We start from the raw sequence: 22,830 nt of genomic DNA on the forward strand, positions 1-22,830 counted from the left end.
ATTTAAATGTGGATTAGAGTAGCAAAGATGTGAGGTGCTAAAAAAAGCTGAATAACAGTAACAATAAATACAGTAATCCCTCAATTATCCAACTCTAGAGTAGGAGAGTAATAACTGAAGAACTGGATAACAGAAAATGTAATCACATGGTGCCATACCAGAAGTCCTTTGGCACACTAATCCATGCAAGGGAGAGTTAATTGAAGATTCTCATTCATTTGAAGGTTGGATAACTCAGAAATCACTGTAGCATAATTTCAAAGTCCACGAATCCTTTGGAATAAAGGTTTGGGGAATTAATTAACAATATGGAAACTATAAAACTAATTTATACTTGAGGAAAAATTATATTCTTATTTTTATCCTTTGTGTGAGCAAATAAGTTTGCAGTGAAGTACCATCACAACTGGGCTACTTATACACTGAAGTGTCATTGAATTAGGGATAGCTACCTAGTAATATGTTGGATCCCTTCTGGCCCTGATAACAGCACCACATGATGAGGCAAGGACTCCACACACTTGCAAAAATGTTTCACAGCTATGGCGACCCATGCATCTCCAGAGCTGTCCACAATTCGCTCACGTTCAGTGATGACAGGACATGGGCCCAAACACTCTGCTCGACAGCAACATACACGCATAAATGCATTTAAATTTCATCAGAGATTTTTGATGATTTAAATCAGGGCTTCTAAGTGGCCACTTCATTATTTCAATGTCAAGAGAATGCTCCTGGAACCAAGCATTAGCCTGCTTGGACCTTTGAGATAAACAGGTGTTTTTCTGGTAGATGCCATCTTCATTAGGATGCATGATGGACATAAATGGGTGTAAATGGTTTACCATGAGTTCCACATACCAGAATGCATTCAGAGTCATTGGTATACATACCAAAAGGTCCCAAAGACGTCCAACTGAAGACATCCCAAGCTATCACTGAGCCACCACCAGCTTGTACAGCTCTGATCTGACATGTAGGATCCATGGCTTCATAGGGGATGCATTCATATCCTCAGTCTCCCATCAGTGCTATGAAGTTTAAATCATGATTCATCACTCGAGGCTATATGTCACCAATTTTCAATCATCCAGTTTCGATGTTCTTTAGTACAACCAAGGAGTTCAAAGTCTGGTATCGTGCCATTAGATGTGAGGCTCTCGTAGGTCAGCAGCTCCCAAAGCCAGGATGGTGAAGTAAACATTGCATTGTCCTTGCACCGACTTTCTGGCTGGAACTCTCATTCAGATAGGAGGTGATTTGAGATAATGTCTGGCCCCTATCAGTCTGTACGATGCGAGTCAGACAGCGAAGAACATGATCATTCAAGGCTGGTTGACCTTTACAGTTTGTCAGGGTGCTACGATCTGCCCTCTATCAAATGCATCTAAATCCCCAACCTTTCTCGTGACAAATGCTTGGGGAAGCCAACAATGACAGCTAAGTATAACCACAGTTTCGGCCATGCATGTATTCAAATGTGGGAGTTGTGGTACAGAATTTGCATAGCATGTCCTATCCCTAATTCAATGGCACTAAAGTATATATGAAGTCTACTAACTTCACATCATGGCATCTTAGTATCCTATAATGCAGAGCACATCTTCTTTTCAGTTTCATATATTGTCTTGTATTATGAGAAAGGAAGCTTCCCACCCAGAGTCAACCACAGAATTGAAAAAGTGAAGAGATATTCATTGTAAGCCTGGAGTGACACAAAGAGGTTAGTCTTTACTAATTTACTTGCCTTGAGTTGGTCCCCACTGCAGGATCCATCACAGCTCTTTCATCTATCTTGCCCTAATAATCACCACCATAATGTAACTACCTGTCTTTCATGAGCTTCTCTGATCCAGTCTAAATACAAAGCGTTGCCAAATGAGGCTATCTTCTGAGTCTCTTATTCTTTGCATAGGTTTTAGAACTTTTTTTTTAACAAGAATTTTACAATTTATGTGCTACACAAGGAACTACAATCCTTTTGACAACAGTGAAAGTCAATTTCTTAGCCAGATATTAAAATTCAATTACTTGAAGGTAGTATAGTGTGTTTTGTGAGATTTACAGCAGAAGGTTTTTGTCTTTGGGGAAGATAGAATAAATGAGCATTTGACCAGCAGTTGCTCTTGTTCTTACAGTTAAGAAGAATGTGAAGCAATGATAGTGGCCAGTTCAGCAGAGCATGGCCCATGAAAGTACCATTAGAAGAGGCATAAGGTATGAAAGAGTGAGATTGGAGTGAAAGTGTGAGAGAAAGAGGGAAGATCAATTAATCAGACTACCCTCTTCTCAATAGCATTTCTCATTTGCCTCCATAGCGCAATTGGAAGGATGATGGTACGTTGCGCCCTTCGATTGGAATAGGCCTAAGTTCAATTCTCGTTGTGACGGGAGGAATCTTTATGTGGACGTTTTCAATTGAAGGTGAGTTAGCCAATCTCATACGGAGGCAGCAGGGTTTTTTCTCCCACAGACAAATTGGCCCTTCAGAACACACGTGATTCACAGACAAAAATACTAATTGTGGCGGGCGGTATGGCGTTGATGGAGATGATTGGTAATAGAGAAGACAGTTGTATAGTAGGTGTCCTCCAGCGACGAGTCTTCTGACTCCTTGGAGGTGTCACGAATAATAATAATAATAGCATCAAGAAATCTTACGGAGGATTTGAGTGCACCACACCAAATGTGAAAGTGATATTTTATAGCTTAGCAGACTTGAGAATTGTACAATGTCAATAGTTATATAAGTAATACTGTAAGTAGTGCTTTAAGTGGAAAGATATACTCACTGAGTTTTTTGGTGACAGCAGAAGCAATGGTTGAGGTGTGTCTGGCAGGAAAGGTTGAAGAGAAAGAAGGTGAGCACAAGAAGACAAATATGACCATGTTTGAAGGCCATGTAGATATCACTGAAGTTTAAGAGAAGATATGCAAGATCTTTCTTACAAGACATCAGTCATGTTTGATGTCTTGTAAGAAAGATCTCACAAGACTGAGTTTTGACAGCATTGAAGTTCACAAAGCTGTCCTCACCCCACTGAAGTATAATAAGGAAATCTGAGTTTAGGGCACTGATCTTGAGACTCACAGTAATTACAAATAACATTGAGAGTAAGTAATTTATATACAGGAAGAAGACAGTGGGTGAACTGGGGAAATCTGAGGACAGAAAACCACCAACTATGATGTTGGAAACTTTTTTATACTTGGTTAGACTATAATAAATTTAGTTTAATCCTTTATCCAAGTGCAAGCAAACAAAGTTTGCACCTGAAGTATCTTCAGGACTGAGGCAACATAGTAAAGGTGGACCAAGATCTCATCACTCCTTGTCTCAGTATCTCCCATAATGCAAAGCACATCTCCTTGCAGACATGTATAATGCTATGCAAAGGCCACTACCCAGATCAGTTTCGAACTTTACTGAGGTCTTGCCATGGGAGATACTGAGACAAGGAGTGATGAGATCTTGCGTTCACTTTTACCACGAGTTGCCTCAGTCCTGAAGATACTTCAGGCGCAAACTTTGCTTGCTTACACTAGATAAAGGATTCAACCAAATTTATTATAGTCTAACCAAGTGGGAAAAAACTTCCAACTCTAAATCCAGAGTAATTTAATAATAAGGTGGTACACCTTTTGGCAACTCGTATAGGTAAATATGACTTCTCCATTGCTTCTGCCTTAGTATCACTACCTCTGGGTCTGGCTCCCACTGACGAGACCTCAATAAAGGTTGAATTTCTAAGCCTGGCTCCCACTGATGAGACCTCAATAAAGGTCGAAACCGGTTGGAAGCTTGGGTGACAAATGGCAATGCTGTAGCCAGTGAAGTTTTAACTGAGGCTCGGCTGTTGCTGTGACCCAGGGCCTGCATGGTGGGGTAGTGAATGGCAATGCTGTAGATTGTAAAGTTAACTGGGGCACAGCTGTTGCTGTTACCTTTCCAGATGAACAAATTAGCGTTTCTGAGTTTTCTGATCCTGCAGGTCACTAGTTATTGGGTGATCCGAGGGATTTTACAAGTTTTTGGAAAGGTATCCCCACACTTAAATAAAAGGGAAACCAGTCTGGATAGTGGCCCTTCCCTTAATGCATAGCATTATACATGTCTGAAGGAGATGTGCTTTGCATTATGGGAGATACTGAGATAAGGAGTGATGAGATCTTGGTCCACCTTTACCACGAGTTGCCTCAGTTCTGAAGATACTTCAGGTGCAAACTTTGTTTGCTTACACTTGGATAAAGGATTAAACTTAATTTATTATAGTCTAACCAAGTAAAAAAAAACTTTCAACATCTTTCTCTAAATCCATAGTAATTTAATAATAGTGTGGTACACCTTTTGGCAACTCGTATAGGTAAATATGACTTTTCCATTGCTCCTGCCTTAGTATCACTACCTATGGGTCTGGCTCCCATTGACAAGACCTCAATAAAGGTCGAAACCAGTCTGGGTAATGGCCCTTCCCTTAATGCATAGCATTATACATGTCTGCAAGGAGATGTGCTTTGCATTATGGGAGATACTGAGACAAGGAGTGATGAGATCTTGGTTCACCTTTACCACTAGTTGCCTCAGTCCTGAAGATACTTCAGGCGCAAATTTTGCTTACACTTGGATAAAGGATTAAACTAAATTTATTACACTAACTATGACATTCAGTTCCCTTCCAGTTCATATAAAAATGAGTCCAGTAAAATCTGTTGGTTGATTTATGGTTTATTGGCACAAGAACAGCAAAGGTCACAATGTGCCATAGCAAAGGTTACAACAGTACACAAGATAGTAAAGTCTGCAAGTTTTGTTTTATTTATATTCCTATTCTGAAGGGTAATTTGTTTATTGAAAGTTTTTTTATTTGGTTATACTCTAAATTAAAGATGCCAAGAAACTATCTTCTTGGTTTCATCTTTTACGCAGGTGTAAGCAAATAAAGTTTGCACATCGAGTTACTTCACAACTGGGTTATTTCTATATAGAGGCTACTGAATTCACATCAACTGCCTTAGTATCCCAGAATTATTACGGATATCTCCATGGAGTCAGTAGACTCATCGTGGGAGACCCAAACTATCATAACAATATCTATCATATCTGTTCTTTAATTCTTTTACAGACGAAGAACTCACAACTGAGTCAGGCAATGCATTCCACTCATTCACCACCTCCCCAGGAGAAAAACCTTGTTCTCACACCCTTGATAACCACACTTTTCCTTAATTTCCAGGTAAGACCTTTGTTCTTCCATCACTATCAACACAGCTGAAACATTTCCCCTGCATCAATCTTATAAAAACCTTTCAGTAATTTAAATGTTTCTATCATATCCTTTCTTCTCTGCTTATCAACCAACCTCTGCAATCCACAAGCTCTCAATCTATTAAAGTAAGGAGCATTTTTTACATAACTAACTTAGTCACTCTCCTCCAAACCCTCTCCACAACCTCCTCATCTCCAAGGAATCTAGGTGACCAGACCTGAGCACAGTAATCCAAATGTGGAAGTATCAACGCTTTATAAAGGGGAATAATAACTTTATCTCTGGATGTCAATGTGTTCCTCAACAAGCAAGAAATCCTATGTGCAATCTTGGACACCTTAGCAATGTGTCCTCTGAACTTTCTCTCCCTATCTACCAACACCTCTAAGTCCCTAGCCTCATCAATCTCTTGGAGTACTGTTCCATCAATGTAGTATACAGCTGGTAATCTTTTAATCCCAAAATGTATGACTTTATACACTTTTCCACATTGAACTGACATTCATTTCCTTTTGCCCATTTTACCAGCTTATTTAAATCATCCTGGAAACTCTCAACATCAGCTTGAATTTTTATTGCGCTATCCAACTTTGCATCATCAGCAAACAACTGAATATCTCTCTTTAAGCCATTTCCTATATCATTTATGTACAAATTAAACAACAGTGGCCCAAGCACAGAGCCCTGAGGCACACCACTGGTCACCTGCCTCATCCTGGACTCTGCTCCTCCATACACCACCTTCTGGTATCTCTCCTTGAGCCATTCTCCTATCCATATCACCAGTTTAGTATCCATCCCCATCTGCTCCAATTTGCACAACAGTATTCCATGGGATATCCTATTAAAAGCCTTAGCAAAGTCCATTTCCTTTGTCCAACATAGATGTAATTCTATTATAAAAAAGCTAATAAATTGCTAAGGCAGGATCTACCTTTAATAAAACCATGTTGGCCCCTATAGAGTATCATATCCTGATCCACCCATTCTTGAATTTTGTCTTTAATCAACTTTTCCCATACTTTTACTGCCAATCCTGAGATGGTGACTGGTCTGTAATTAACTACCGCAGTTTTAGAGTCACCTTTATGCAAAGGAACTACTTTGCCTTCCTTCCACTAACTAGGGACCATATCAGAGTTCAAAATTAAGTTAAATAACCAAGTAAGAGGCATTGACAATTCCTTTGCACATTCACGCAACACCCGAGCTGATATTCCATCTAAACCTACAGCAGTGTTTGCATTTAAATTTTGCAATATACTAAGTACCTCTGATTTCTTAACTTCAATTCTCACATTAGTTATTGCTACAGGTACAGAAATATTCTCACTTGGGTGATAGACTTTTGAAAAGTGATCACTCAGTAACTCTACTATTACATCTGAATTGGTCACCTCGATACCATCAGCACCCACTGAGGTTATCCTTCCGAAGTCATTCCTCCTTTTACTTGCCACATAGCGGAAGAACTCTTTTTGGATTACCCTTGATCTCCTAGCTTGAGCCTTTTACTGCCCATGGGTGAGCCTTTCTCCTTGTAAACTCTACGTAACATTTTCTATTTTTGCAGATCAAGCTTGATACTACTACTCATCCATCTAATCCTTCTTTTTTGTCTTCTTGACCATGGGGACACAATCTGATATTGCCTTCCTCAGATACACTAGTTTTATCTCATGCACTACTAATATCTTTCTCCAGTAATATGTTTTGCCATGGGACTGCTGCAAGCTCACTCTGAAGCTTGTTATAATTGCCTAACCTGTAGTTCAGTATAAACCCCTTCTTATGAGAGAAATCCACAAATTTTGCAACCTCCCAAGTCAATACTACATGATCGATCTCACTAATTGGAGGTAACGAGGACACCTTATGCATATATCCTCTGAACCAATGACTGGGTCCAACACTCTCACACCACGTGTCCCTTCAGTTATGTGCTGTTTCAAGTAATTATCTCTTATGAATTTCATTTCCTTTTTGCCACGTGATATTTCCTCCTTCCAATTGATATCACCATAATTAAAATCCCCCATAATAATCACTAACCCTGCACTCATTGCACTAATTTTCTGATGCATGAATTCAATATCATCCCCTATACCCCCCCTGGCCTATAGCAGCAACCAACTGTATATTTGGTTGCGATAGTTACTATTTACACACCAGACCACCTCAAATGTACTATCATCTTGATATACTACTTTCTTTGGCTGCAACTCATCAGCTATTATCAACAGTACTCCCCCCCCCGTTCTATCTTCTCTATCCTCCCTGAAAATACTGTACCCATCACATTCAATTTCAGTGACATCTTCTGCTGACAGCCAAGTTTCACTAATGCCTACAACTTTGGGTGAAATTGCACTGACTAATGCCAAAAATTCTTCCCTCTTATTTCGAATGCTTGCATTTTTATACAAAAATTACAGATTCCCTTTAGTTCTTGTACCAGCTTTAGAACTGAGATACGACACAATTTCAGTAGTCCCTTGCCGATTTTTATCCCCTCTATTCTGCAATTTATTATTCAAATAATGATCAACAATTATACAATCACTGCTTCTCCCTCTTACACTCAACCTTTTCAATTTTAGTTTCCCTTCCCAATTACTTCAACTTGTTCAGAAAACAATAACCTCTTCAATTGCTTACGACCTTCCATGTTCAGATATAAGCATCTCCCATCTCTTGCATACAGCTGTCTTTTACCTTCAAACACACTCCAGACATCAACAAATTCCAGACCTTTTTTTTGCACATTCTTGCAATCATATCATTCATTATCATCGCTCGTCTACTTAACTCATAATTGTCAAAACGAGGCAGCACACACACACACAATCCTCTCATTGACACTTTCTTCTTCACGATATCTAACAATGTTCTTAAATCTTCTGCTACCCAATTTAGACTACCACTCAGATCATTTGTACCCATCATAACTATCATCTTTTCTGCATCATGCCTTCTCTTTATTGCTAAAGCCACTCTTCTCTATTATTCCACCAGCCAAGCACTCCTCAGGCATACTGCTCTCCATGCCCTTAATCATAGAATCACCATATATTTTACCACTCATAACTTCATTCAAGTCCAAATAAGAGTCACTCATGGCCTCATTTTCTATGCTATTCAGCATGACTCTCCCAGTTTCATTACTCAATGCTCCTTTACTTACTCGCTCACTCTCACGACATCTCGTTTCTTCTAGACCTCTTGTGCTTTCATTCTGTTGACTCCCAATCACTCCCATACTATTTATTTCTTCAATCACCAAAGACTCTCCCATACTTAATCCTGTTCTGGTTACTTAAACTAGAGTCATCTCCATAGTCCTAATTTCTCTATTGAACCCATTTAACTCTGATTTAATTTCCAGAAATCCCTTACTGAGCACTTCCAATTCCTCTTGCAAAAGATGAAGATCGCTTTTCATTTTCCTGAACTCCAGCCTATCCCGACACTTCTCACATACATTGACTTTTCATTCTTCTCATTTAGCCCAACAGTCCCCAGATCCTTCACATTCCTCGGCGCATACATAACGGTTTTTTCCACAACGCATCCACTGCAAAAAATCCAATGCAGAGCCAGACTTTCATAGAGAAGTTCTGCGAGCTGCTGATGTACGTTTCTTGTTGGACGCCATCTTTAGTCGCTGAAGTAGTGAAACAAACAGCAGCAAAAACACAATATTACAACAGAATTCCAAACAATAACACCACTGAATGACACTTTTATCCAACCAAAGCACAACTGCAGCACAATTTGAGACAAAAAGGCACACTATACTTTAATTTAAAAACACATTTTCCAGCACAATTCAAGATGGCCGCCAAGTTCACTAACGGCACTTGCACCACATAATGCAAGCCACATATCCTTACAGATGTATCTGTAAGGATAATGCTATGTATTATGGGAAGGGCCTCTACCCAGAATGGTTTCAACCTTTGAGGTCTCATCAATAGTCTCATCAGTGGCTTTTTTGACAGAAGAGATACCAAGGTTGAAGTAATGCAGAAGTCATATTTTCCATATACATGCAGTCAAAAGATGTCAACATCTTATTATTAAACTCTGGATAAGATATAGATTGAAGTGTTGATATAGTATTAGTTATTTTTACAATGAAGAATACAGAGGCTTTCATCATCATGCACTTCAAGGATTTTTTTATGATAATCCCATACACAAAAATAATCTGCTGAAGACAATGGAAATGTTCAATGAGTATTTTATGTAGGATTGGGGGGGGGGGTTAATAATGGAGTTGAATAGCAATAGGAAGGAGAACAGTTCAAGAATGAGAAATGTTTAGAATATTAAGTAACTTTGATGTTAATAAGGTTGTGGGATTGGATGCGATATCGCCATATATACTATAGGAATGTGCAAAAGAGTTAGCAGGCTGTTTGTTTGACAAAAGGTGGCCATAGGAACAATCCCACAATAGTGGAAAGAAGGGAAAATAGTGCCCATTGCATAAGAGAGAATCCAAGTTATTGGAAGAATGACGGTACATTGCACCCTTCGATTGGAATAGGCCTAAGTTCGATTCTCGTCGCGACGGGAGGAATCTTTATCTGGACAATTTCAATCGAAGGTGAGTTAGCCGATCTCATACGGAGGTAGCAGGGTTTTTTCTCCCGGAAACTCAGGTTTTTCATCCTGCATACAGACAAATCGGCCCTTCAGAACACACACAATTTACAGACAAAAAATACTAGTTGTGGTAGTAGTGGAGGTAGGCGGTAGATGGCGTTGATGGAGATGGTTCGGTGTAGTAGTTGAGACAGTTGCAGGTGTCCTCCCGCGATGAGTCTTCGGACTCCTTGGAGGTGTCATGAATAATAATAACTATAGGCCAATGTGTATATTATATCAAGTGTAGTGGTGAAGGTGTTAGAGACAGAATACAAACTTGGATTGATGAGAATGGAAAGCTTTTGAGAGAACAGCATGGGTTTGTTAAAGGGAGATCACACTTTAGTAACTTGGTTAGATATTATAATAGGGTGATTAGTGTATTGGACAGAGGAGATGCTTATACAGTGATTTATATTGACTTTTCTAAAGCATTTGATCAGGTATACCGCATGATTAACTACTATTGAAATTAAGCAAAAATGGAGATTGCTGATCATTTGGTAGCTACGTTACAGGAATGGTTGACTGATAGGAACCAGTAAATTGTGAATGTAAGTTCAATGTCCAGAAAAACTCAGATGATGAGTAGGGTACTGCAGGATTCTGTTCTTGGATCACTGTTTTTTTAACTTGCATATCAATGATATAGTTCATGATGTGAAAGAAGATATTCAGTTGTTTTTCTGATGATGCTATAGGAAGAGCAATGTAAAGAAGCTCTGATGTGCTGTTGTTACAAGAGGATTTGAATAGGTTGATGCTTTGGGCTGCAGAATGTGGATATCAATGCAAAATTCAATTTTTGTAAGTGTAAAGTTATGCAGTTTGGCTAAAGAAGTTGGAATGAGGTTTACCATATTGGAGGAACTTTGATTCATGTGGCGTAAAAAGCAAAGGATTTTGGAGATCTTTGTAGATAGGCAAATGATGTTCAGAGGACACGATAAAAAGTTGTAGAGTTTAACCAGAAAATTGCTACTGTGATAAAATGAAGGCCTCATTTGGATTTCTGTGCACAGAAATGCTCACCTGGCTATACTGATAAGAAAACATTGCAGAGAGTGCAGAGGCAAATAACTAAGACTGTCTCAAGAATCTGGAATATTGAATATGAGGATATGTGGTCTTCAGGGCTTGGAGGATAGGAAGAGAAAATGTGATATGATTGAAAAGTATAAGTTAATGAGTGGAGCCTATCAAATAGATGCAAGGGGATTATTGCATAGGATAATTGGTGATGCAAGGATAAGGTCATCCCTGGAAACTGTACAAAGCTATTCATGTGACTGGGGAAGTGGAAAAGAAATTTTTTGCCTAGTGGATAGCTAATGATTGGAATACACTGCCAGAGTGGGTGGTGAGTGCTCCAACAATGAATGTGTTCAAGGCACGGTGTAATAATTATTGTAGTCTACAAGCATTCAACCTCCCGTGATGCATCTTCAGACCCCATTGTGGCTTGGAAGTAATACTAAAAAAGCAGAATGCATATCAAGTAAACAAATCACTACTTAAAAGAAACAGATTGGAAAAATGAGATAAAAGAATAATAGAGAAATTAGATACTAATTATACATAAAAACAGCAGAAAAGAAGTAAAAATGAAAATAAGGACTTTAAACATGGAATGATGAATCAAGAATCTAATTGAAGATTAAAAAAAAAAAAACATTACTTGCATGCATTACATTTCTTATTTTACAAAAACTGGAAGATGAAACTATCTTGGCTATGTATGCAGTTTTCTTGAAGTCAATCATTTAATGTACTCTTTTTTTTTTTTTTTTTTTTTAATCTTCAATTAGATTCTTGATTTTATTGTTCCACATTAAGGGATTCTATCAGATTAATACAGAAGAAATCATAAAAAGAGAAGATATTAAGATGGGAAGAATGAGAAGCCATCCCTGGAAGTTGTATAAAGATGTGGTGAAGAAGGGTGTGAGGAGTGGATTTTTTACATGAGAAGTTGTAAGTGAAATGCATTGTGAATGCAAGTAGTGTAAATAACTTCAAGGTTCATTATGATATACATAAAAAATGGACCTCCCATGATGAGTCAATGAGACTCCATGGATGATACCAAAATAATAATACTAATAATAAATAATATTCAAGAGTACTTGTTTTTTCCCCATTTTCTCTTTTTTTTCCCATTTTCTCTATCAGGCAATGCATGGAATGCATTGCCTGATAGAGTGGTGAGGGCGAGAACGGTCAATGAGTTTAAGGAGTGGTATGATAGACTTTGTTTCTTAGGGGAAGGGGATCTCCCCTCGATGAGTCTTGACAGACTTTATGTTCTTAGGAAGGATCTCCCACAATGAGTCTTTTGACTCCATGGAGGCCTGAATAATAATAATAATAATTATTAGCTATTAATGAGTCAATTACTGATTTTTGATCCCTAGTTGCACAGATAAATTTATGAGCATCTTTATATCTGAAGAAAACTATTCATTATTCTTTTGTTGCAAGATGCAAATTCTATTAATATTTTCCAATTTTCATTAAGACAGTTTTCTCTACAGTTTCCCATTACATATGGTATTGATTCATCACAGCTCTTTAAAATGAATGCACACAATTCTATATAATTACAAAGGTTAGTAATGTGGTGAAGAAGTATTTTGTAAAAGGCCAGTAGTATTTTGTAAAAAAATATAAGAACACATTCTATATTATTATTATTTTGGTAACCTCCATGGAGTCAGACTCATCGTGGGAGACCCACTCAACCAGCAACAGACATAAAATATCAAATTACTATGCTGCTTAATTTCACATTAAGCTGCATTTAAATGATTTTAAATTACTGAAATTATCCTTCAAATATGTTTGACTCATATTAGAATGAGTGATCCCTACTTGCTTCTAGAGTGATGCTAATTGTCCTCTTGGATGTTATTTATCCATGTTCTACATGTCATAAGTTATCCTCTTTCTGTCCAAAATGTCAATGGATAACCTTTTGAAGAATACATTTAAACCCAATTGTTGCCTATTACTGTGTAACACCTCTAAATGGTCTGAATTTATTTGTTTTATTGCATTCCTTCAAAAAGTTGAAGTAATGAACATTACTTTAAAAAGTGATCACAGATTTTGATAGAATATAAAATTTTGATTTGAAATATTTTCTTTAAATAAGATTGGTAAGTAATTATTGTTGATGCTATATTCTACCAGTCTCTGTAAATTCATTGCTGCCATCATACTGCACTTTGATAAAATGCCATTCAAAGATGCATTCTGCAAAATTTATGTTTTGTGTGTGTGTGTGTGTGTGAGAGAGAGAGAGAGAGAGAGAGAGAGAGATGAACTCTAGGTTTTTTGCAATGGGCAAATGACATTTCATTGCAGGGGCCTGTTTGGCTGAGTGGTTAGCATATCTGCTTTCCAGCCAAAAGGCTGCAGGTTCAAATCCAGCCATGGATGTTTATCTGTGAAAATACTAGTGGTGGTGGTCAGCAGTAGATGGTGTTGGTGTAGACAATGAAGGTAGCTGCAGTTGGTGGAAACAGTTGTAGAGTAGTTACCCTCCCTTGATGAGTCTTTGGACTCCCTGGAGGTGTTATGTAATATAATTTACACTAAATACAGAACTGCATTTTTAAACTTAATTATATACCTCCTGCCAGATTCATGCATTTTCATAACAGCTAATGAATATATTCATACTCATTTTATTTATTATTATTATTCAGGCTTCCATATCAAAATACTCATTGTGGGAGGTCCTTCCTAGGAAACAAAGTCTATCATACCACTCCTTGAACTTATTGACCATTCTTGCTCTCACCACTCTCTATCAGGCAATGCATTCCACGGTTCAACCACTTCTCACTCTCTTGCTCACAGCTTCTTTTTGCAACCTCCAGGAATGGCCCCTTGTCAGTGCTCCTTCCTGATGTTAAAACAAATGAAAGAACTCCCCAGTACCAGTTCTGTAACTACCTCTCAACAGTTTAAAAGTCTCAATCATATCACCTCTCCTTCTATCTACCAAACTGGGCAGTCCACATTCCCTCAGTCAATCCTCATAACTAACATTGTACAGGCTTGAAACCATCTTTGTGTACCCTTTCCACAGTTAATTTATCCCCTTCAAATACTGGGGACCAAATTTGAGAACAATAGTCTAAGTGTGGTCTGATCAGGGTATCTGATCAGCATCATACATCTCTGCAAGGGGATGTGCTTTGCATTAGGGAAGATACTAAGGGAAAGTGATCAGAACTTACTCCACCTTTACCACAAGTTGCCTCAGATCTGAACTAAGTTCAGGCGCAAACTTGACTTACTTGTCTGTTTGCTTACTTGGAAAAAAGGATTAAAACCAAGTTATAAAATTGCTTGCTATCTTTAATGTATAGTATACCCAAGGTAAAAAAAGTTTCTATAACTTTACATTTTGCTACATTAAACCGATACCCCCATTCATTCACCCATCTGTCTAGTTTATTCAAATCCTCTTGCAGGGCTGCCACATCAGCACTATTACAAATAACCCTTCCCATCTTCATATCATCTGCAAACAACTGAATATCCCCCTGCAATCCATTGACAATGTCACTGATATAAAGGTTAAAGAATACAGGTCCTACTACTGAGCCCTGCGGGACCCCACTTGTAACCTTCTGCCTCCTCGATACTGCCCACCATACACAACTCTCTGATACCTATCAGATAGCCAATCCTGAATCCAGTTGACTAACCCAACATCTAAACCCATGTGCTGCAACTTAAATATCAGCTTATGTGGCACCCTGTCAAATGCCTTTGCAAATTCCAAAAAAAATGGCAGTATATGTCTTTCCCTCATCAACTACTCTTGTCACTTTATTATAAAAGGCAATCATATTACTAAAGCAAGAGCATCCCTTAAATTCATGTTGACTCTCCAGATAGCATTACCCTCATCTGCCAAATGTTGTATACGGTGCCTCACTAATTTCTTCAAGATCTTTAGAACTACTGATGAAACACAAACTGGCCTATAGTTAGACACATCTAGTCTGCTACTGCCCTTATGCAATGGCACTATCTTACCATCCTTCCATTCCTTGGGTACCTTTTCTGTAACCAGACTTTCATTGAAAAGCCAGGTCAACGAAGCTGTCAGTTCTTTAGCACATTCTCTCAAAACCAGTGGTGAAATACCATCCAGTCCCACAGCTTTACTGACATCCATGGTACTCAGTGTTTGAAACACTTTCCTCTTGCACTTCTAGACCTGCCCTATCCCTCTAGTATTAAAACTTACTTCTCCAGGATGAAATACTACAATAAAGTGTTTATTAAATAACTCCACTATGTCCTCTGCATCAATCACTCTATTCTCATTTTTATGCCACAATGTCATTCTTCAACAATCATTTCTCCTCTTACTGGCCACATAGCTAAAAAATTTCCTAGGATTATCTTTGGATCTTCTCTTCTTATATTCCAGTTTGGCCTTCCTTACCATATTAGTCGCACTCATCTGCTCTCTAACCCTCTCCTTACATCTCTTCCATCACCTCTTTTTCACCTGCAGCTCCTGTTTGATATTGTTTGTCATCCACTTTACACCAAATTGTCTTCTTCACTCGTAGAATACAGCTTACTATTGCTGCCAACAAATATTCCTTCACAATTTCCCACACACTAATGATATCCTGGCCTTCCAATTCTGCCCTCCATGGAACTGCCTCAAGTTGATATCTAAGACTATTATAATCACTTGCCTTATAATTCCACATACATTATCTTTTCTTTAATACTGCTTTATATCTATTCATCTTCCAAGTCAAAACCACATGGTCATTCTCCCCAACAGGGAATTAGCATGCTAATTTCCTTTATATATGGTAATTTCACATAAAAACTTTTTAAAGCTACATGTATGTTTAATATGGTAATTTATGGCTCCTCACAGTCTCTTATTCTTATTATACCAAAGGAGCAGAATGAAATTTCTGCTTTATGTGAAAATCTTTATGCTTCATTCCCAAGTTTAATTAAATAACTAATACATTCTATTACTTAAATAAAAGAGCCAATAGGCTTCACTTCGGTGATGTAACATTATTTAAATTAAGGGGATATTAAATCCCACATTATTTCAAAGCCGAATAAGAAACTCAAAGATCGGAATCAAAGAGTTTCATGCCGAATATAGTAAACTATAAAAAGTTTGGCAGATTGTAGCGTAAGCTAAAGCACATAGTTCAACACTAGGGCAACTTGCCCTAGTGTTGAACTATGTGCTTTAGCTTACGCTACAATCTGCCAAACTTTTTATAGTTTACTATATTCGGCATGAACGAGTTGCCCTAGTGTTGAACTATGTGCTTTAGCTTACGCTACAATCTGCCAAACATTTTATAGTTTACTATATTCGGCATGAAACTCTTTGATTCCGATCTTTGAGTTTCTTATTCGGCTTTGAAATAATGTGGGATTTGATATCCCCTTAATTTAAATAATAATACATTCTACTTATTATAATAGCCTTATAAAATAATAGTTGTACTGCATTACACAATTTTTCTCTCGTATACATAAAACAATGTTTGTTCAGCAGACTACAGTCCTATTATAATTCTAATTTTAAATAAGAATATATTTAAACCATATAAAATATCTCGTCAGCATTTGTATTTATTTCATGTCAGTGACTAGAAATAAGGTGAATAAATGAAGTGCATGGAAGGGGGATGGAAAGAATAATTTAAAAAAAAAAAAAAAAAAAAAAAATCAAGCAAGCACATTTAAGTGCTTGTTTAAATATTTATTTCAATATTTACACATTTCTCCTGCAAGAAATTTAAAGACACTGTTTTCTGTGTTTGTTTATATATCTTTCTGAATGTAATAGCATTACAAGTTTTTATAAATTACTTCACCTCAAAAAAGGGAGAGGACTTAAAAAAAATATTAAAATATGTACTTTAATAACATATTAACAAGTGCCCTGTTTTACAGATATAAAATATCAAATTATTCTGCAGCTTAATTTCGCATTAAGTTGCATTTAATTGATTTTAAATTACTGAAATCATATCTATTACTATTATCTAACTTACTAAAGAACTTCCTATTATCAGTCGCTTTGTACTTCCAAATATATAATAAAGAATACTTTGTCTTGCTTGAGCGTGTGGTGTCTACAGAGAATTTGAGTGTCTTTAAGACACGATATGATGAGCTGTGTGTATGACAAAAGGATCTCCTAGATGAGTTTTTGACTCCATGGATTCTTGAAATAATAACAACATTCATTTTTGGCAGTAACCTTTTCTTATTTCATCACTTCCCAAACAAGTACCTCATGATCACTCTCACCAACAGGTGGCAGTGTCAACACTCATTAACAACTACATCTTGTGAAGTCATCACCAAATCCAAAACATTAAAGCCTCTAGTTGATTCAGTCGCATGCTGCTTAAGATACTTATCTCTCAGAAATTCCACAAACTCGCTCTCCTTGTTCCCATATATTATTTCCTCCTCCTTCCAGTCTATATTCCTAAACATTTCACAATTAGTATTCTCTCTATTTCCTAGCCTATAACAGCATCCTATCAGATATACTATCCTGTTAATTTCAACTTGCACAACACAGATTCAACATCTGTGCATGCACTATCAACTTCCACACTTTGTGGACACAATTACTCTGCAATCATTAACAGCACTCCCCTCTTTTCACATTTCTATTCTTCCCAAAAATTATCTTTCCATTTCTATTCCCGACATCACAACCTCCTCAGACAACCTAGTTTCACTTATTCCAATTATCTTTGGGTATACTGACTCAATTAATGCAACAAACTCAGCTCTCTTGTTTCAAATACTCCTTACATTTGTGTACAAACCTTAACTTTCAGGGACCCATTGCTAAAATTATGCAGATTATGGCAGTGATGGACAGAACACTCGTGTCTAGAAGTAAGAAAGTTAGGATTTCAATTAATAAGTCCTTGTTTAATCCATATTATAAAGTGGTGGATGATTTGAATGCATTGCCTGAGAACATTGTAAGAACACAGACAGCAAAAGCATTTCAGGCACAGTAGTCCCATGGGATCTCTGGACTCTAAAAACATCTGATGATAATCTGGTGTAAAATGAATGAATGTGGAATTTAAGCATGAAATCTGGAAAAAGAAAGTACTTTGAAGGAAGTACAAGATGAATAAGAGGTGAGGGAGGTGGCACTAGTGAGCAAAGCACTGTAGACATGTCTAAGAAGAGCTCCTGATTGAGATAAGTTATTCTAGGAATAATTAAGATCAGACCACACTTGGACTATTGTTCTCAGATTTGGTCCCCAGGATTTGAAGGGGATAAATTAACTGTGGAAAGGATACAGAGACGGATGACAAAGATGGTTTCAGGACTGTACAAGGATAGTTATGAGGATCGGCTGAGGAAATGTGAACTGCAGAGTTTGGTGGATAGAAGGAGAGGTGATATGATTGAGACTTTTAAACCATTGAGAGGTGGTTACAGGGTTGACACTGGGGAGTTCTTTCACTTGGTTGAACAGCGGGAAGGAGTGATGACAAGAGGCCATCCCTGGAAGTTATGAAAGGAAACTGTGAGCAAGCGGGTGAGGAGTGGTTTCTTTGTGTGGAGGGTGGTTGAGCCGTGGAATGCATTGCCTGATGGAGTGGTGAGGGCGAGAACGGTCAATGAGTTTAAGGAGTGGTATGATAGACTTTGTGTTTCTTAGGGGGGACCTCCCCTCGATGAGTCTTGACAGACTTTTTGTTCTTAGGAAGGACCTCCCACGATGAGTCTTTTGACTCCATGGAGGCCTGAATAATAATAATAATAATATTTAAGTATTACATAGTACATAATATTGTTTCCTTTAGTAGTTTAATGTGCCTGGGTGATTTTTGTGTGTTTTTTGAATATTTAACAGTAAACTGATAGATCGGTTATCTGTGCTCATGGCTCCCATAAAGAGGAACATAAAGATGGCATCCAGGTCACCATATTTGTCAGAAAATCTTAATTTAAAAGACTTGATTCAGTGTTCTATTTGCGAAATGTATGCATCGAGGAGAGCGGTTGGAGTCTGGTTAAACAACGATTGTGGAGTGAATGTGTGCAAAAAGTGTAAAGAATATGAGGATTTAAAGAATGTGTCAGGTCGTGTGAATGATATTGTCGAAAGTGAGAATCTGGATAACAGCGATATTCGAGGTATGAACGAGGATATTTGCGAGGTAGTACCTGATAGCTGTGAGAGTGGCGTTGATAGAGTGAATGAAGTTAAGCATACAGAACGATTGAATGAATCATCGGAAAATAAAAATGACGACACTGACACAATGAGTGAAATAGCTCTATTACACAGAATGATACATAGTGTAAACCAGCAACTGGAACGTTGGCAAAAATCTTTAACAAGCATACCGACTAACAATTGGCAAAAGTATGATAGAAAAAATAAGGGTATGATAGTGAGTGTAAACAAAATGAAAGAGCATATATTGTATGGAGATTCCCTAGTAAGAGGTGTGTTAGTTGAGAGTTTAACAAAATCGTGCCAACCCGGTGTGACAGTAAAGAATGTAAGCGAGTCAATTAGGATGCAAAAACAGCGGGTGAAGGAATTGATAGTGGTAGTGGGTACAAATGATTTGAAAGGAAATAAAAAGACTATGAGTGAGGATGTGAAGGAATTGCTTGAGGTAGCAAAAGAAAAGAGTGAGAGAGTTAGGATGGTGAGTCTGTTGCCATGGCATGACAGTGAAGCATATAGAAGGAGGACCCTAATGACTTTATGCATGAATTATGTTTGATGAGTGGTGTGGAATTTGTGGATGTGTGGAATGAGTTCGATGGGCGAAGGGATTTATATAAAATGGATGGATTACATCTGAATGGATTTGGTGTGCAGAGGCTTGAAAAGGTGTTGTTGAATGTGGTGGAAGTGAAGTTACAGAACCAGGGAAACTAGAGTTATTAAGGGAGGGGGAAGTAGATTTGCAGATTTTAGGGAGACAGAGTGTGTGAATGTGTGTAATATGCCCAAGCAAGTAGGAAAGACCCCGAATCAGAATGGGATAGTAGTATAAGTCATCGAAATAGGGATGGAACAAATCGGCTTCATCAATTCATGTATACAAATGCCAGAAGTATTAGGAACAAGAGGGAAGAATAACACTCTGCTCCCCATTTTATTCTCCCTGTCACTCCAGAACACACCATACCCCTCACATTCAATCCCACTAGCTGTGTCATCTTCTGTCAGCCATGTTTCACTAATGCCAATAACCTGTGGTCTGAAAGTGCCAAACAAGGCTGACAGAAGATGACACAGCTAGTGGGATTGAATGTAAGGGGTATGGTGTGTTCTGGAGTGACAGGGAGAATAAAATGGGGAGCAGAGTGTTATTGATGATAGCTGATGAGCTACAGCCAAGAAGAATAGAAATGGAACTGCAGGATAGAGAAAAGAGCACAATTGAGGCTATTTGGTGTAAGATTGAAATTAGCAGAACTAAATATACAGTTGGGTGCTGCTATAGACCAGGTGATGGAATAGATGGTGGAGATAGTATGCATAAGCAAATAGAAGAAATGACTGGAAGGAGGGTAATTATTATGGGAGATTTCGACTATGGTAACATTGATTGGAAGGAGAAGACACATGGGAGGAAGGCATTGGATTTTATGTGGTTATTAAGGGATAACTATCTGCGACAGCATGTAATGGAAAATACTAGGGGTCAGAGAGTGCTTGACCTGGTAATTGCATCTGAGAATTTGACTGTAACGAATATGACCACCTTGCCACCAATTGGTGAGAGTTATCATAGGGTCTTGACTTGGGAGGTGGCTAAAGGTGTGGATTTTACAATTAAGATGGGGTACATGTGGAATTATCGGGCTGGTAAGTATGACAAGCTTAGGAGATTGATGGGTTCAGTGCCATGGCATGTACAACTGCAAGTGCTAGAAGTTGATAGTGCATGGGATGCGGTAAAGAAGTGTTTGCATGAAGCAATGGCTGACTGTATACCTAGAGTCCGAATAATAAATCAAGTAGGGGTTAAATGGATGAATAACACCATTAAGCTTGAGCTGCAAAAAAAGAAACAACTATGGAGGGAATTTAAGGAGAAAGGTGACTTGCAAGCACATGAATGGTATAAAGCGCAGGCCAGAAGGGTAACGAGTGTGGTAAGAAAAGCAAAAAAGGATTATGAAAGAACATGGGCCATGCAGGCTAAAGAGAATCCTAAACAGTTTTTTGATATGTTGCGAATAAAAGAAAAAATGTATATGGCAGAATAATTTTAAAGAATGCCGATGGTAGGGAGGTAACTGAATCAGTTGATATAGTTGAGTTACTGAGTGAGCACTTTGCAAGAATATATCATCCAGGTGGTGACATTGCAGAAACGAATAAACCAGTAGATTATACGGGAATTGTGGTGAATGAAGTGGAGGTGAGTAGTCTATTGCATAACCTCAATGTCAATACATCTATGGGATTGGATGGTATACCAGCTCGTGTCGTACGGGAAGCAGCTAAAGAATTGTCAGTACCCTTGACCATTGTTTGAGTCTCGGGTCTGGGTTAGTCCCAAGGGGGTGGAAAGAGGGGAAAATAGTTCCACTGCATAAAGGAGGTTCAAAGACTGCTGTTGTAAATTACCGACTGATTAGCATATCAGGAATCGTTGTCAAGGTCTTGGGGAAATTAGTCAAGAGAAGAATACAGGACTGGATAGATGAAAATGGGATACCGTATGGGGGACAACATGGTTTTGTGAAGGGTAGATCATGCCTCAGTAACTTGCTCACGTTTTATAACACAGTGACGGCTGAACTGGATAAGGGTAATGGGTTTACAGCGATTCTACTGGACCTTGCCAAGGCCTTTTGACAGGATACCACATGTTACTCTAATCAGTAAACTGGAGCAGATGTGGATGGATATAGGGTCGGTGAGATGGATAGGAGGATGGTTGATGGAGAGATACCAGAGAGTGGTTTATTCAGGAGTGGAGTCCAAAAGACTGCTTGTGACTAGTGGTGTGCCGCAGGGTTCTGTCCACTACTTTTCAATTTGTTCATTAACGATATAGGAAAGGATCTGAGAGGGAGTGTTCACTTGTTTGCTGATGATGCAAAGTTGAGTAGGGCAATTGTGAGTGCACAGGATGTCAACATTTTGAAGGATAATTTGGAGGACTGGGCTAGGGAAAAATGGATGTCAATTTAATGTTGCAAAGTGTAAGGTTATGCATTTTGGAGTGATAAGATTAGCAGCAGTATATCACATTGGTGGAACCATACTCCAGGAGATTGATGAGGCCAGGGATTTGGGAGTGTTGGTGGATAGGGAGTTGAAGTTTAGGGGGCACATTGCAAAAGTGGCCAAAACAGCTCATCAAATCACTTGGTTGCTGAAAAATACTTTAACAAGCAGAGACAAACAAGTTATTGTTCCTGTATATCAAGCCTTGATAAAACCCCATCTAGACTACTCTGCCCAGATGTGGGCACCAGGGTTTCTTCTTGATAGGGAGGAGGTGGAGAGGATCCAGAGACGAGTGACCAAGATGATAGCTGGTCTGTAGAATGAACCTTATGAGAACAGGTTGAAGATTTGTGGGTTGCAAAAATTGGTTGATTGAGACATTCAAATTACTGAAGGGTTTCTATAGGATTAATCCAGAAGATATTTTTGAGAATAGGCTTGGTGGTGGGAGGACTAGGGGCTATACATGGAAGCTGGCAAGAGTGTGATTAGCAGAGGTGTTAGAACCAGGTTTTTTACTTGGAGAGTGGTGAATGAGTGGAATAAGCTGCCAGAGTCTGTTGTGGGTGCTATGACAGTGAATGAGTTCAAGGCGAGGTATGATAGATACTGTGTGAATGTCGAATAGTTGTT

General features: G+C 38.3%; 1 protein-coding gene across 1 annotated transcript in view; it reads right to left on the reverse strand.

The window, feature by feature from the left end:
- The window catches only part of LOC150094573 (integrin alpha-9-like), a 670,422-nt gene that overhangs the window by 185,460 nt on the left and 462,132 nt on the right, over nucleotides 1-22,830 (reverse strand). The gene's annotated exons all lie outside the window — the stretch shown is intronic.

The sequence above is a fragment of the Typopeltis vanoorti genome, chromosome 22 (genome assembly GCF_054136105.1).
Source record: "Typopeltis vanoorti isolate ZY-2024b chromosome 22, IOZ_Tvanoo_1.0, whole genome shotgun sequence".
NCBI lineage: Eukaryota > Metazoa > Arthropoda > Arachnida > Uropygi > Thelyphonidae > Typopeltis > Typopeltis vanoorti.